Genomic DNA, 16,470 nt, shown 5'->3' on the forward strand with positions numbered 1-16,470 from the left:
GAGTTTATATTAACGTTTTATGATAGAATAATGCTTTTGTATTTTTCACAGTCTTCTTTCAGTTTCTTTGTAATTCTAAATTTCTGTGAAAATGGTAGAATAGGTGTTTTCTCCCATTTTACAAAATAGGAAATTGAGGCATAAAGAGAGAATTTTTCCAAGGTCACACGTTAAATTGGTGACAAACTTGGAACTGTAACTCAGATGTTTTGACTGCTAGTCCAGTAGTCTGTTCACCATTCCCTGCTGCCTCAGGAGGTCTTTGTCAGGCAAATCTGAGTCTACTGGAAAGATAACGGCATATGTGACTGGTTGGATTGTATTTGGTAGAAATCAGTTATGTCAGACCTGTATGTGGAATGCAGGTTGTCCTTGCCAGGTTGGCATGATTATGTTATTTGTTGTTTATGAAGTAAGCAGAGCATTTCTGACACTTGAGCTGGTGTGTTTGAGGAAGGGATGTCTTCCATAGTTTAACTTATACCAGAGCAACTGCATAGGGGCTGACAGCTTAACTTTAAATGTATGGGAAGAAGGATCTTCTTTCATTCATGCAACAAATATTTATTGAATACTCAATAAACAGTTCCTGCTTTGGGGTGAGAATAATCAAGGTGACCCTATTGAAACAGTCTGGGTACACATGAGGGGGCCTGTCTCGACAGTGATAATATATTAAATCGAGCGAGATAGACAAGTCAGGGTGGAATTGAAACTAGAAGACCTTCCTCAAAAGTCTTTTCAGTTTGGACGGAATTTAGATCTTCCAGACATTTTAATATGGAACGATACAAGTGTATTTAAGAATCTAACAGGATGGCCAGTTTGTGATAGAGTGTGCCTTGTTTTGCATTTTCTTTTGGCATATATGTGTAAACTGTTTTTGGGATCTGGGAATTGTTGATCTATGTGCCTGTGAATATTGGAAGTTGTTGGCTGGGCTGAAGGAATTCTTCGAAAGACTAATTTTGTAATAAGGATCCCCTCTATGAATATGAAGGAAGAATATTTGAACTAAGCCAACTTAACTTTATTTTTCTGGAAAATGGAATATTTTTGATATGCTAGATTAGTGGTTCTTAAGGTTTTTTGGCGTCACTTATTCTTCTGAGAATCTGATGAAAGACCCTCACTGTGGAAAATGAACATAAGCACAATCACGCAAATTGTGCGTACAATTTCAGGAACTTAAATTCTAATGAAGTAGAACCAGTTTATATTCAGGTCTCTTTTGAAAAGCTTTTAAAAACATATATATAGTTTGAGAGTGGAGTTGTTGATGTGAGTTTAAGATGAAAGGTTCTTTGCCAGTATTTGAGCATGCTGACAGTAAGGAGAATTTTAAGATCCATGTTTTTTATTTTTTATTTTATTCTTTATTCTTTGCGAACTTATTTCTGCAGTGTTAGTACCTCATTCTGAATTAAGTGATGAGAGAATATAATATGGCACAAATGTTATAGCTTTATTCTTTTTCATTTTTTTTTAATTCTGAAACATCTCTTTCCAGTTTTGCATTGGGACTGAGGTCTTGTAAAACTCATTTCCTGGAGTTTATCGTAGTTATAACAAACATTATTGAGTTAATTCTATGTGGGGGACACAAAGATGGATAATAAAATATATGACCTCTGTCCTTGAAGAGATTTTAATCCAGTTGAAGCTATGAATTGTGTGATGGCAGGAGCTTTCAAGGACAAAGAGGAGTAGAAGATGAGGTTTCATGACTTAATAGCTGAGAGTTCTTGCCATTACTTATTCTTAGGAAGCTATAAGTTCTTCACACTCTGTATGCAACTTTGTAGCTAAAAAGTGTTTTTTGGTATCATCTGATGTTTTTGGATGAAGGAACTCTGGTTTGAAAAGGAGGCAAACATTGGTTACATTCCTTATCTTGTTTTGGATGTATTTCTATAGTGAGTTTATGTAAAAAGATCTTAATGTCATTTTTGAATATACGTGTATGTAGAAAACACTTCTGGGGTACAATCCAGTAGCTACTTGACAGACTGCCCATGAATCTAGTACTGGGAATTAAAAGTAATTACTGCATTTTTAAAAGAAGAAGAAGTTCAGAAAGGTGTTTTAATAGGACAGGATTCAGTAAGATAGTGGAGAGATCCTGAGAAAAATGGTCTGATTGTCTCTTCTCTTTATTGTCATGTCCTCTGTGTAAAAGTGTCATATAACTTTGTGAAAAGTTTAATATTTTCTCTAATTTTTAACTTGGGTAGTAGGTTCATGGGGTTTTTTTCTTTTTACAACATGTTATATATGTGTGTAGTGTGTATATATTTGTGCCTGTAAACACATATGTGTATAGTCGCTTTTATGTGTGAGATAGTCCATAATTTAAAAAATAATGCTTGTAATAATCACAAGAAATTATTCAGGATCTTTACGGATCAAGAATGGAAAGTGATTTTCATGTCCTATTCTTGAGTTATATTCTAAAATGCGGAGCATAACTTACCTATATCTTGCTAGGCACTGTGTCTTTACAGTATTAGCGGTGCTACTTGAGGCTTTATTCTAAGTCGTCTTCTGTACCTTGTGAATAAAGAATTGGTCACGTTCAATCCTGCCCAAAATGGTCTGCCTGCACACAGTAAAGTTTTCCATATGTGTAGGTGGTGCATCTCTAGTTAAATAATTTCACGTTGCTATTTGAGTTATGTGTGTTGGTCTAAGTCTTTTAAAGGTAATATATAGCCTTACCGAAATCTGCTGTGAGGTCTACTTTTGTGCCAGCCTTTCCAGAAACAAGAGATGTCTTAAACTTGGCCGCCATAAGAGAGGGTAGTGGAAGTAGTTTTTGTTTTGTTTTGAGCTATATTGCTAGGGTTTTTTAAAAATATAATTTTTCTTTAAATTTCTTGTAATTCTTTTTGTTTATATTCTTTTGTATGGAGAGGTTAGATCTTCATATTTACAATTTGTCATCTTAGTCAATGAAAACTGTTAATCTTATATTTCATGTTTTAGAAATCACTTTTTTAGTTACTACCTCTTTGGGGGTGTTAATGGCAGTGTAATGTTGACATAACATAATGAATAAGTTATGACTTCAAGTGATGACAGAAATTTAACGAATAACCTTACTGCTCTTTTAGAGTTGTATTTCCTTCATTGAACATCTAACTTTTTTTATGTTTGAAGGATCTGTAAGATTTTATTATCGGCATTAATTGTTTTTGCTTTGCATAGTTTTTAGTCATTTGCTCTCAGATATATGCCAAGTTGATGGCAAGATTATACACTTTTTAATTTTAATTTTGGTCATTTTTTAAATGGAAAATTTCCAGCATACAGAAATGAAGAGAATAATATAATAATTCTCGTGTAATCAACATCAGCTTCAACTGTTATCAACACCCAGTTATCACGCTATATCTGCATCTACTAGCCTCTCTTCCTCACCCCTCTTTGCTTATCTTGAAGCAAATCTTCCAGACATTATCTCATTTCATCCATAAATACTTAAGTGTATACATTCTTTTCACTCTTAAATGAGGAATTATTTCTCCATAGTTAGGTTTATGAACTTTTTAAGTAAAGTATCTGATGATAGTTGGAACTAAACTAATTATACCAAATTCTTCTGTTATGCATTACCTGTTAATAGGATTTCCCTTTACAAACTAAGAAGGCATGAGCTGACTAGAAATTCACCTCACTGCTTTTAGATGTTTTCATTAAAAAATGCAAACAGTTAGTTCCTGTGTTTGCTAGAAAAGCTTATTAGCTTTTTTCAAACACACAAGTAAGAAATAATGTCTCTTACTTGTTATTGTTTTGGTTTTTTTAGTCATAGTGACAAGATCCTAAAAACATTCTCTAGTTTCTCTTAGTGCCTTTTCATTTTCTAACTGGATCCACGTACCACAAAAAATCAGATAATACTAGTGATGTTGAACAGGAGCTGAAATTGATCTAAAATCAACTTGCTATTAAAAGAGAATGAAACGTACATTGTTTTGAATTTTGAAATTCTAATTGTGGACATTTGAAAATCCATACCATATCTTAAGTTGCTAAATAAGAAGTATGTTACAAAGGATAATTATCATAATGAGTAGAAACATTGTAGAAAAGAAAGTAAATACTCCTTTTGAGTTACAAAGATGAATCAGAGTATAGTGATTTGAAGTGGTTGCTAGTAAAGTAGAATTTAGATAGATATCCTTTCCTTCTGCAGTAGGCTGACAGTTATATTATAATTCAGATGAATGTGAGTTCCATCATTAGTGAAAGTTTGGTTAACTTATCTTTTGTTATATCTTATGTTATAGTCCTACAGTAAATAAATCATGAATCTTTGACTTACTCTTCTTGTTTTACATTTTATTCTATCTTTTTCACACTTGATACCAAATCGCTGTTCCCATTCAGTTTTATTTGTCCTAAGACCACAGGTGGGCCACGTGTCAGATCGTAAAGTAGCTATATCCTGGATTCTTGGTGTAAATGACAGTATTTAGAATGTGGAGATGTTCCTTATTATAAGGTTTCTTAGGCTCCAGAGTTTAAATATTTACTGATATAAGAAGCCTAACAGGGCCGAATGGAGAGAATTTAAAAGATTGTCTTTGGACGAAGAAACTGCTAACTCTGACGTTTGAGGAAAGAGGGGAGTGAATCAGTCATGTATAATAATTATTGGGTGAATATTATATGTGGTAGAAGGGTCTTCAAAGGAGATTGGAGGATATAAATCTCAAGTAGAGATTCCATCAAGCTAAATGATAATACAGGTTGGGAAGTTAAAGTTTAGATGCAGAAGCATATCGAAGAAAAAGACAGTAATCACTTTGACACTGCAATGAGTTAGAGATTTAAGTTTATTTTATTTGCATTTGTGTGTTTAACTTGAGAAAAAACTTCAAATATAAAACAAGATTAGGGCTTAATTTGGTTTAACAGATATTTCTTCTGTTTGTTCATTCATTCATTCATTCATCATTCATCATTCAGCCAACTAACATTTTTCTAATGCTTATTCCATTCCCGTTTCTATGCTTAGGTGTTGGGGAAAAAGACATGATTTTTTTTTGCCTCAGAGAGTTGTGAATCTAGTAAGAGGAATCATGTTAACAAACGTATTACAATATACAGTGTAATACATGTAGAGAGGGGAGGAAGTTCTTAAATCTGTGAGGAAAAAGGAAAGGTTAGGGATGGCTTCCTACAAGTGGGAAGAACCAGGTTTTAAAGGATAAATATGAGTTATTCGGTAAGGCTTAGAGAGGGCATTCTAGGTAAAGGAAGATCATCTGCAAAGGTATGAAATTGAGTATAACAGCAGAATTAGTTCAGGGGACTGTAGTTTGGATCAGTATACTTTCCACCCATTCTCCTGTGAGTTCCTTTGTCTTCACTGCTCTGTAAAGGCCTTTGTACTTAGAGATCATCAACAAAATAAAGATGAACCATGTTCAATACACTCTACTTAGACAAAATAGTATATTGTTGCAGTTAAAGATAGCTTCTAACAAAGATTAAAATCAAGAAAATAATTGGTTATGTTTTACTCAGAAAATTTTTACTGCAATACACCTCATTCCTTCAGCATTTGTTAATCAAGCCTTGATTATAATAGATATCCAGCCAAATAAAATAAATGTATAATTGCTTTTCTTAATAATGAACAAATCTCTGAGCCTCCACATTGGTATGTTTCCCCACAATTTGTTGAAAATCCCAAATTGTGATTAAGACCATGGACTCTGAAATCAAATTGACTAGGCTCAGATCCCAGTTTTGCTACTTACTGACTGTATAATCTTTAGCAAAATACTTATGTTTTTTGATTTCTTTGACTGTAAAATGATGACAATACTTACAGTGTAGGGTTGTTGAGGGATTGTACGAGATAATATGTGTAAAGTGCTTAGCATAATGTATTCATGTAGCAAGTACATAATACAAATTTGCTATTAAGTTATTTCTCCTCTTCATTTTCTGAAAAGAGAAATTTTTTTAGCAAAACAAATTACCTCCCTTATATATATATATATTTCCTATAAGAGGAAAAATCAATGCAAAATACATTTTTGAAAGTATATGTAAACGACTTCCTTACATGTGTACATGCTTTTTCTAATTCTCAATTTATCTTATTTTCCTCACATGTAAATTTTACTTTTGAATATGAAAGTAATTCCCACTTAACTTGAGACTAGGCTTTTGTGTTGGCTTCTTTTTACCTTCTTACCAAATCAAGAATTTGTCTCCAAAGTGAACAGGGATATATCTTAGATCTATAGGGGTGGACGACCTTAAGTCTTTGAATTGAAGTGGGTTGGGTTTTGACAGTTCCTTTTTTAAAGCTTATCAGTATTTCCTTTGAGTTTTAGGAGCTCAGTGCATTCTTCTTCTAAAGTGGAACCCAGCTCTTTCACTAAACAATCTCATTTGATTCAGAAACAAGATCAACATGTATTTATTGAGTGCTTATTATGTGCCAGGCACTAGGATACAGTGCTGAACAAATAAGGGCCTTGGCCATTTTCATTTTCTTTTTCCAGGACAAGATCTTTCAGTACTGCTTTAACATACTGCTCTCATCATGTTACATGTGGTTCAAGCAAGACTTTTGTTCTTAAGGTATACTAGAGATTTCTGAAGGAATGTCTTGGGATATGATTGTTTTATGCCAGAGCAAATCAATTCTAGGCCAGAAATCTCTTCCTCTTGAGGAATCTTTATTGTGTGCTTACGTTTTATCCAGGCAATCTATTGGACACTTAGTCCCTTGGGATATCAGTGGGTTAAGACCTTTGTTCAGAGTCAGATAAAAACTAGCATTCTGCATCCTGTGCCTTCTAACAGAAGGGATATTCATTCTTTCATTCAACAAATATTAATTATATGCTTTATACCAAGTACTTCTCTAAGCCCAAGGGATACAGCAGTGAATAAAACAGTGAAAAATTACTGCCCTCATGGTGCTCACTTTCTATTGAGTAAAATATTAAATAAATGGATACGATGTCATAGCATTTCAGTGATAAATGTTGTATAGGGAATGTAAATAGGGTAAGGGGATGTTAGGTGGTTAGAGAAGTCCTTTGAGGCAGTGGTATTTGAGCAGAGACTTGAATGATATGAAGGACCCCATGCAGCTCTCTGGGGCATGAGCATAAGCCCTGAGACAGTAGTGTGTTTGGTGTGTTTAAGAAATAGGAAGGGGCTGGAACAGAGTAAACAAGGCAGGGAAGAATAATAGGAAAGAAGAGGTTAGGTAGAAGAGGTAGCCCGGGGCTAGATAATGTAGGAGCTTACAAGACTTGGCTAAGTGTCTAGGTTTTATTCTGGATTTGACAGGAAGCTATTGGAAAGTTTTGAGCAGGGAAGTGACTTAATCTAATATATGCACTTTGAAATGCAAGAGTGGTGTAACCAGAGTGACCACTTAGGAGGCCATTGTAATATTTGAGGCAAGAGATGATTGGGAGTTGAACCTAGAGTGTTATCAGGGAGATGGATTTGGGAGATGGATTTGGGATATATTTTGAAAGTAGTGGGGACGATAACTTAGGTTGCATGTGGGGTTTGAGTAAAAGAGTAGTCAAGAATGACTCCAATCATGGCCTCAATAATTTGATGCCGTTTGCTGAGATGAGGAACATTGGAAGAAGCAGATTGTGGGAGTGCAGAAATTAAGAATTTGGTTTGCTATACTGACTTTGAGTTTTCTATTAAGTGTTTCAGGTTGAGATATTGAGTAGGCAGTTGGATGTATAAGTCTTGAGGTCAGGGCAAATATAAATTTGGGTGTTGATCTGTGTAGAAATGCTATTTAGAGCCATGGGATTTGATGAGTTAACCTGGAGAGAGAATGTAGATAGAGAAGGGTTGAAGGTTTTGGACTCAGTTGTGGGTATTCTTGACACTTAGAGAAATTTAATCAAGAATACTAGGTTTAAAGAATCTTTTGATAATTTTAAGAATAGCTTCCTGACTAAGAAAACCTAACAAGTACTAACTAGTCAAGACATAGAGATAATAATAAAGTGGTTGATCAACAAATTGCTATTTTTTATCTGTTAGCTGTTTGTGTCGCAGAGATCAGAACACTCATGTTATACGAAATTTAGAACCAGAGTGCCTATTTCTGCTTGCTTACTCTGAAAAGATTGGTCGTTATCTTCCTAGATATCCATTGTGAACGGCAACATAAGGTAAAACAAATAAATACAAGTTTATAAAATGATGAATGAGGTATCAAAAGACATGAAGCTCCTTACCCATTAACATGATAACCATTTCTAGCTTTGAAAATTTACAGAATAAGAGTGAGATCAAACTGCCTTCTAATTACTTATTTAGTCTATCATTGGGCATTGTTAAACTTTCCTTTAAAGAAGCTGGTTTTTCATCTGTGGACTTAATGAGTCAAAACATCGAATATCCTGGATACATGTGTAGGATCTAATACTTGTGAATATTAGGGGCTTAATATTGTTTAGGTTGACTTGCTGCATATTTTGGAACATATTTCCTGGGTGTAGGTAAGGATTTATTTACATGTATTTGAGGTGTTAGAAATTGAAACAAATAGAAATAACAGACAATAAAGGCAGTCACAGCATATAGATTATTTATTGTTGATTTAAAAATGTGTCGGAAGTCCTCTTAGCTAATGCATGAAACAGATACTGTTGCTTGAGTACATGAATTCACACTTGCCAATCCACGTCTACCATTAGGAAAATGTAGGGCGCATCTGTTGAACTGGGACTATGCCTAAATAAGACCAGTAGTTTTGGACTTTGTCAGTCCAGGTAGAGAAATTAATTCCAGAACATTGAGGGGAACAATGTATTCCCCAGGGTTTATCTGGCCTCTTGTTGCTATTTTATAGAAATCACCAGAGAACTAAGGATCCATATCATGGATGATTTCTTTTTCCCAAGTCAAAGTGAGAATCATTGGTTTGTGTGCATTAGAGCCTTTCTCTTCCAGGCAAATGGTGTGTTAAGAAAACACTACCCCAAAATTTCCAGATAGTTTGCAGATCTTCTTAAGTAGAACTGAGATGTTTAAGATAGTGATGTGATTTGGAATTCAGATAAGGCTCTAAAAATATTTCTAGATGAATATATTCTACAAAAATCTGGAAACTGTTCACTGAGGCTTAGAAGATGGTTAAAAATGGCCACCCCCTAGTTTCATGGGCATCCGTTCTGCTGTACCTTACCTTAGAAACTGGCCTTGAAAACAGAACATCATAACTCTTTGTGGTGGTGGTAGTGGTGGTAGTAGTCATGGGCCCTATTAAGTATGTAATGAAACCTTTGTGCCCTTTCCTGAAAAGTGCACGTATGCACATAAAATTTTTGGTACATTATTTTTGGGAGTTCATAGGCGATTTTGATTGTCAATATCCCTTGTTTCATAAGCATCTTAATTATGAGTGTTATGAAATGACAGTTGCATTCTTTACCTATTCTTCAACAGAAACTGCTCTTAAAAATGGAAATAAACTCATGTAAGGACGGTGATGGTTGGATGGTGGTTTAAGTAAATCTTTGCTGGACTGTCTGTCATCTGTCCACCTTCCTTTCCCCTTCACCATTTTGGTAATGCAATAATTTCTGGAGAATCATCAGTTATAAAGCAACATACCAATGTTAGAATGGCAGGCTGGGTATAAGAAAAGTAATTCTTGTCCAGAATCAGTAAAATGGCAGCAAAGTGATAATTATTTATCTATGGCCCACCCTGATTGGCTTTCTGCCCACAATTACCTAGCCTCCCTAGCTACATCCCACATACCTCTCTGAGTACAGTTTCTAAATCCCAACCTGACTATATCCCTTGGCAGAAGGGATTGTTTTGCACTTTCTCCAAGTTCCTGCCTACCTCTTCAGCTTTGTGTCCCACTGGGCCTCTTACCCTGTGCTCCAGCTGTTTGGAACTGCCATCATTCCCAAATACAGTTCGTTTATATCTCCATGACTTTCATGTTCCTCCCAGTGCCTGGCTGCTTAGAAAACACCTACCCATCTTCTGAGACAAAGTTCAAGTTGATGCTGTGAAGCTTTACCTGGCCACCTCTTCTCTTTTGGTGAACAATATGCACTCATTTCTCTTTGGCATATACCTAGGAGTGGAATTGCTGGGCTACAGGGTAAGCATATTTTTATCTTTAGTAAATACTTACAGTTTTCCAGATTGATTGTATGACTTTCTAACTCTACCAGGAATGTATAGGTATTTCAGTTGCTCCACATCCTCACCAACATTTGGTGTTGTCATTCTTTTTAATTTTAGCCATTCTGGTGGGTTATAGTATTTCATTGTGGTATTGATTTGCATTTTTCTGATGACTGTTGAGATTGAACATCTTTTTAGGTGTTCGTTGGACATTTAGACTTCCTCTTTTATAAAGTACCTGGTCTTAATATGTATTCTGAATGCAATTCCTTTATCATATATTCATTGTGAATATCATCATCTAATATGTGGCTTGCTTTTTCCCCTCTCTTGGTGGTGTCTTTTGACAAACAGAAGTTCTTATTTTTGATAAAGTCCAGTTTGTCTTTTTTTCCCTTAAAAAAAGGGATGTGATCTAGTTTAAAGAGCTATGTAGTTGGGATAAGGAGAAATGGAGAATTACTTAACAACAGGCATAAAATTTCAGTCAAGCAAGATAAATAAGCTCTAGACATCTGTACAACTTCATCAGCAGTGCTGTGTTGTGCACTTAATTTATTAAGAGGGTAGATCTCATGTTAAGTGTTCTTACCACAATAAAATAAAATAAATAAAAAGATAAAAAAGTATGTAATAGGTGGTAGTCTATTGAATAGAAACAAAGAGGAGAGGAATCTATTGAGAAAAGAGCTAGTCAGTACTAGAATAATGGAGTTAGAAAGTATGTTCAGAACTTATTGGGTTAGTTTTCTCAATTTTGTGTAGAAATTAAAAAAAAAAGATTTTGAGAGATGTGTGCATATGGTAGCTACATATTTTTCAAATCTTTTAAAAATATGTTTTCATTGGATTTTTGTTTAAGTATAAAGCTAATACAAATTCTGTAATAGATCAAGAAAAAATATTATATAAAGGTTTTTTTTGTTTTTACTTCCAAACCTTTCCCCTTAAATAATCAGTGCTATCAATTAGTATATAATCATCCATACTATGCGTGTATAAATACATGTATTTTTTTCCTACTCTTTACAAATAGGAGATTATACTTGCTTTTTTACTTAAAAATAGCAGACATGGCTATCTGTATTTTGTGTGTGTGTGTTTATGTATATATATATATATATATATATATATATATATATATTTAACTTTTTTTTTTGTGGCCACATTAAGGAGTGCTGTAATAAATCTCCGTTTATTGATGCTCTTATTTTTCTGTGATAGAGTCTCAAAAGTAGAATTGCTGTTGAAGTCAAAGAGTATGTAGAATTTAAAATTGTAGTAGATACTGTAAATATTACTTTCCAAAATGATGGTGGCCATTAGTGCCCATTTTCTCACACTCTGCCAGTATTAGTTATCAGACTTTTAAATTTCAACCAAACTGATGAGTGAAAATATCTTGTTTAATTCACACCCTCCTGACTACTAGTGAGGTTGTAGTTTTTATGTTCCTAATTGATCATTTCTCTCTTCTGTAATTGCATGTGTATATCTCTTGTATGTCTTTTCTTATTTACTAGTTTATAGAATAACTGTGTATATTAGAGAGATTAAACGTTTTTCGTGTTTTTTGTATTTTCTCCCCATCTATTGTTTGTCTTTTAATTTTGTTTACAATGTCTGACCATACAGATACATAATGCTTTTATATAATCAAATCTATCAGTATTTTTTGGTGGCTTCTCGTTTCCTGGTTTGCTTAAGAAAGATTCTCCACCATAGGCTATAGAAATATTCACAGATATTTTTCAAGTACTTTTATGTTTGCATATAGCTCTTAAATCCATGAGGAAATTGTTTTTGTATATAACGTGAAGGATGAATCTTTGTTTTCTCCAAATGGATAGCCAATTAGGTCACCATGCAGTAAAATATATTAACTAAATCAGCTTCTTTCCATATTGAAATTAATTGAAAAAAGTTTTCACAGGACTACCACTAACCTATATTCTTTATGCAAAGTAGGAAAGGAACCCCCTTCCTCAACATGCTTTATTTTGATCTGCAAGAAAATTTTTAAACGACTTTATTGAGATATAATTCATGTACTATGCAATTCACTAATTTAAAGTGTGTACTTCAGTGATTTTTAGTATATTCAGATAGTTAGGCAACCATCACCACTATCTAATTTTAGAACATTTCATCTTGGTACCAGTTAGCTGTCACTCTCCATCTCTGGCATTCCTCCTCTCCCCTAGCCCTAGGTAACCACTAATCTTTCTGTATAGATTTCTGTTTTCTGGACATCTCCTATAAATGGGATCATACAGTATGTTGTCTTTTGGAGCTGACTTCTTTCATTTATCATAATGTTTTAAAGGTTCATCTATATTATAGCATGTATCAATACTTCATTCCTTTTTATTGATGAATAACATTCCATTGTACGGATAACATTGCTATGAACATTTGTGTACAAGTTTTTGCGTGGACATATGTTTTCATTTCTCTTGGGTATATATCTAGGAGTGAAATTGTCAGGTCGTATGGTAACTCTGTTTAACCTTTTGAGGAACTGCCAGACTGTCTTCCAAAGCTACTGCACCATTTTACATTCCTACTCCAATTTCTCCACAGAAAAATTTTGTAAAAAACAAATGTAAGATATTTACAGTGTGAATCATGCCCTCTTGGAAGTGGCTCTTTTGTTTAGTTTACAACCATGTGCATTGGCCCTGAGTTGACAGCCCCTAACCCTTGTCAAAATACAATAATTCGTTAATGGGATAATCTTTCTTATGTAACTTCTACTTCCCTCCTGTTGCCATTTTAGAATTCTCTAGGTTAGAGATCAGTGTCCCTGTACATTCCTTGCAACCACAGTCCCATCCCACCTTTTTTAAAAAACAGAATTGAAGTTAGATATTTGATCCATGTTAACTTTGCTTCTCAGGAAGAACTAAGCAAAGTTTGATGAGATTATTTAACAGTCAATAAGTATAATTTTTTCCTTAGGATTTAGCTTTGTGAATGCTTTATGTATTTTCCTCTTATGGCTTACTAATTGTAAATTATTTCTGCTATTTTACTTTCCTGTTCTAAACTTCTAGTAGTAGTTTGTTGGTGTAATATGGTGTTTCTTTGGTCACGAGACAAATTCTTTCCTCTGAGTTTAAGTTTCTGAAATTAGGAAATAACACAATTGATAATTACATTTAATGTGGTAGTGGTTTCTAAAAATTTTTCTCCTGAAAATGTGGTCATTGATTCATGAAGCCTCGTAAAATCAGTGGCATCTTGGACTTGAAGGAATATATACAGTACATAAACATGAAAATAACTAGATTTATTGGTGATTAGTACTTTGAAAATTAGGAATTTCTGGTGATTGTCACTGTCTTTTAAATGAAGGATTGTTCTGTAGTTGAGTAAAAAATCTTAGTTTCTCCAACTTTGCAAGTGTAGTTTATGTTGTATAAATTATTTAGGAACATCGTTCAAATTTTGTTTGTATCTTCATGAAGATATTGTAGTTTTTTGTGATTTCAGTGATTTATGTAATATATGTGATTGAGTGGTTTAATGTAAAACATCTTAAACCAGTTAGGACACTGCTTGCTCTTTTACTTTTGAAGAGCAAATTACATGATGGTATACATAGTGCTTATTTTTTAAATTGTAAAAACAGTATGAGATTAAAGAAAAATATGAATTCTTTAATTTTTTATTTTCATTGTCTATTCTCTTTTAGTCTTTATCTATATACATGATCAAAAATATAATAATATGTATGTTTATTTAGTCAGTAGATATTGTAGAATACCTTTTATGTTCCAAGCACTTTGCTAAGGATATAGCAGTGAATAAGGCAGACAGGGTTGTTATTCTCATGGAACAAATGGTCTAGTGGAAAATAATGGATATTAAGCATATAACTTACTGGTATGATGAATGTTAGGAGATTTACAGTATGCTACATGAGCACTTAACAGGAAGATCTCCCCTGGTCTAGACGGTTAGGAAGTGTCTCCCTAATGAAGTGACCTTTAAGCTGAGGTGGAAAAGGTGAGTAGAAGTCATCCAGAAAGGGGGTGGAAGAGAGTTCCAGGCAGAGAGAACTAATTGTGTGTTCTCCTAGAGGAAGGAAGACAGAGACGTTTGAGGAACTGAAAAGTAGTTAAAACACTTGGGTCACACATATATCAGTTTTTGCTTTTTTTTTTTTTTTAAAGGATTATGTTTTTCCTTTTTCTCCCCAAGCCCCCCGCTACAGAGTTGTGTATTTTTAGTTGTGAGTCCCACTAGTTGTGGCATGTGGGATGCCGCCTCAGCATGGCTTGATGAGTGGTGCCATGTCCGCGCCCAGGATTCAAACTGGCAAAACCCTGGGCTACCAAAGCAGAGCGTACGAACCTAACCACTCGGCCATGGGGCTGGCCCCAAGTTTTTGCTCTTTTTGGTTGTTGTTTGCCCCTGCTCTGCTCATAGCCAAGTAAGAAATGGTGATACAAAAGGTAGGTAGGAGCAGATAATAACAACAATAAAAAAGTAAACACTGATAAAGTGTGTGAAGTATTGTTCTAAATACTTTTCATATATTAGTTCATTGAACCCTAACAACAGTTTCTATTTGCGGATGGGAGAACTGAGGCATGGAGTGCCTTGCCCAAAATTTATATAGTAGAACTGGTATCTAAGCTATGCATTCTGGATCCAGAGTTTGTGTCCTTAACTGCTGTACCATACTGCAGATCTAAGTTATAAGTTATGATTAGGATTGGGGACTTTTATATCTGAAGTCTAATATGAAACCATCGAAAGGTTTTAAGCAAGGAAATGACACAATCAGACTTTTTTTTTTTCTTTTAAGATTTTATTTTTTCCCTTTTCTCCCCAAAGCCCCCCAGTACATAGTTGTATATTCTTCGTTGTGGGTCCTTCTAGTTGTAGCATGTGGGACGCTGCCTCAGCGTGGTTTGATGAGCAGTGCCATGTCCGTGCCCAGGATTCGAACCAACAAAACACTGGGCCACCTGCAGCGGAGCGCACAGACTTAACCACTCGGCTACGGGGCCAGCCCCAATCAGATTGTTTTTTTAAATCATCTTTCTGACTGCATCTTGGAGTAGGGACTGGAGGAGAGCTAGTTGGATATACAAAGAAATTAGAAGGCTAATGCTGTATTCTATGCAAGAATTGTTTTTTGGACTAGTCAGTGGCAGTGAAATTAGAACTGGATGTAATCAAAAATTATTTATGTGGTAGTCACAAGTTTTGGTGTTAGGTTGAAGGTTGAAAATAAGGGAATGAGGGAATCAGGGATGACTGCCAGGTTCTGAGTTGAGCATCTGGAAGTACTATGATTACTTAGCTAGTATGATATATTCTGAGAAATATAAATGGTCATCTATAAGAATTTTAAAGAGCGTTTTATGTGCTAAAAAACTTTTTAAGTTTTATATAGTTAATTTATATCCAGTTTTTAATGTTGAGAAGTAGAACAGTGATTACAGTCTCTGTTTGATAAAGATCACAAAGAAAAATTTATCACAGATGAGACAAGCTAGATTTTACTTATTTTAAGCTAAAAATCTGCCAGCATTGTTGTCTGCAATGTGGTAATTTTAGATAAGTATACTTATCCAAAAAGAAAAAAGTTATTCTTACATATTAGAGAAAGTTAATAATATAGATTACCTTTCTTACCAAGTTAAAACTTATGACTTCACTAACTTTATTGTCATAAAGTTATGACATTCCTCTGTATATATCGTGCTCATATATTTCCAGCTGTCTGCTTGACCTTTCCACTTAAATGTTTCATAGTCATCTAAAATTTAACATCTCTATTACTGAACTCTTGATCTCCCCTTTCTGTCTTATCCTGGCAAACAACTTCTAGAATGTCAGCCCCTTGAGGGCCAGGATTTTTGTGTTTTTTTACACTGCTCTATCCCCAGTTCCTGTTACATAGTGGGCACTCAATAAATATTTGTTGAAGGAGTGTGTAAATGGTACCACCATACAGTTCACCAGTTGCTCGTGTCTTCACGTTTTCTTTCTCTCCCCTCCTTCATCTTATTGACAAATCATGTCAGTTAAATAGCTCTCAATCTATCCATTTTTCTTTATTTCCAGTGCTAACAACCTAATCTGTCAGTCTTATGATGGTATTCCAGAATCAACATTTGCTGTCTTTCTAATCATTCTTTCACAGCAACCAGAGAGGTTTTTTTAAAAAATGTAAATTGTATCTTCATACTCCCCTACTCAGAGCTTCTTTTTGGATTCCAAATCTTTAATATAGCTCAGAAAGGCCCTTTGCAAGCTATTTTCATTTATCTTTCCATTTTCATTTTGTAT

At 34.4% G+C, this 16,470-nt stretch overlaps 1 protein-coding gene across 7 annotated transcripts in view; it reads left to right on the forward strand.

Annotated features, from left to right (window-relative positions):
* LOC103548807 (histone-lysine N-methyltransferase ASH1L) overlaps window positions 1–16,470 on the forward strand; it is an 80,721-nt gene that overhangs the window by 1,650 nt on the left and 62,601 nt on the right. For 5 of the 7 annotated variants that reach the window (XR_011537047.1, XM_070608662.1, XM_070608660.1 and 2 more), the window contains one exon: window positions 9,982–10,135. The exons of the other annotated variants lie outside the window; for them this stretch is intronic. The gene's annotated coding sequence lies outside the window, so the exon portion shown is untranslated. The remainder of the gene's footprint in view (window positions 1–9,981; window positions 10,136–16,470) is intronic. 7 annotated transcript variants of the gene reach the window in all.

The sequence above is a fragment of the Equus przewalskii genome, unplaced genomic scaffold (genome assembly GCF_037783145.1).
Source record: "Equus przewalskii isolate Varuska unplaced genomic scaffold, EquPr2 ChrUn-9, whole genome shotgun sequence".
Classification (NCBI taxonomy): domain Eukaryota; kingdom Metazoa; phylum Chordata; class Mammalia; order Perissodactyla; family Equidae; genus Equus; species Equus przewalskii.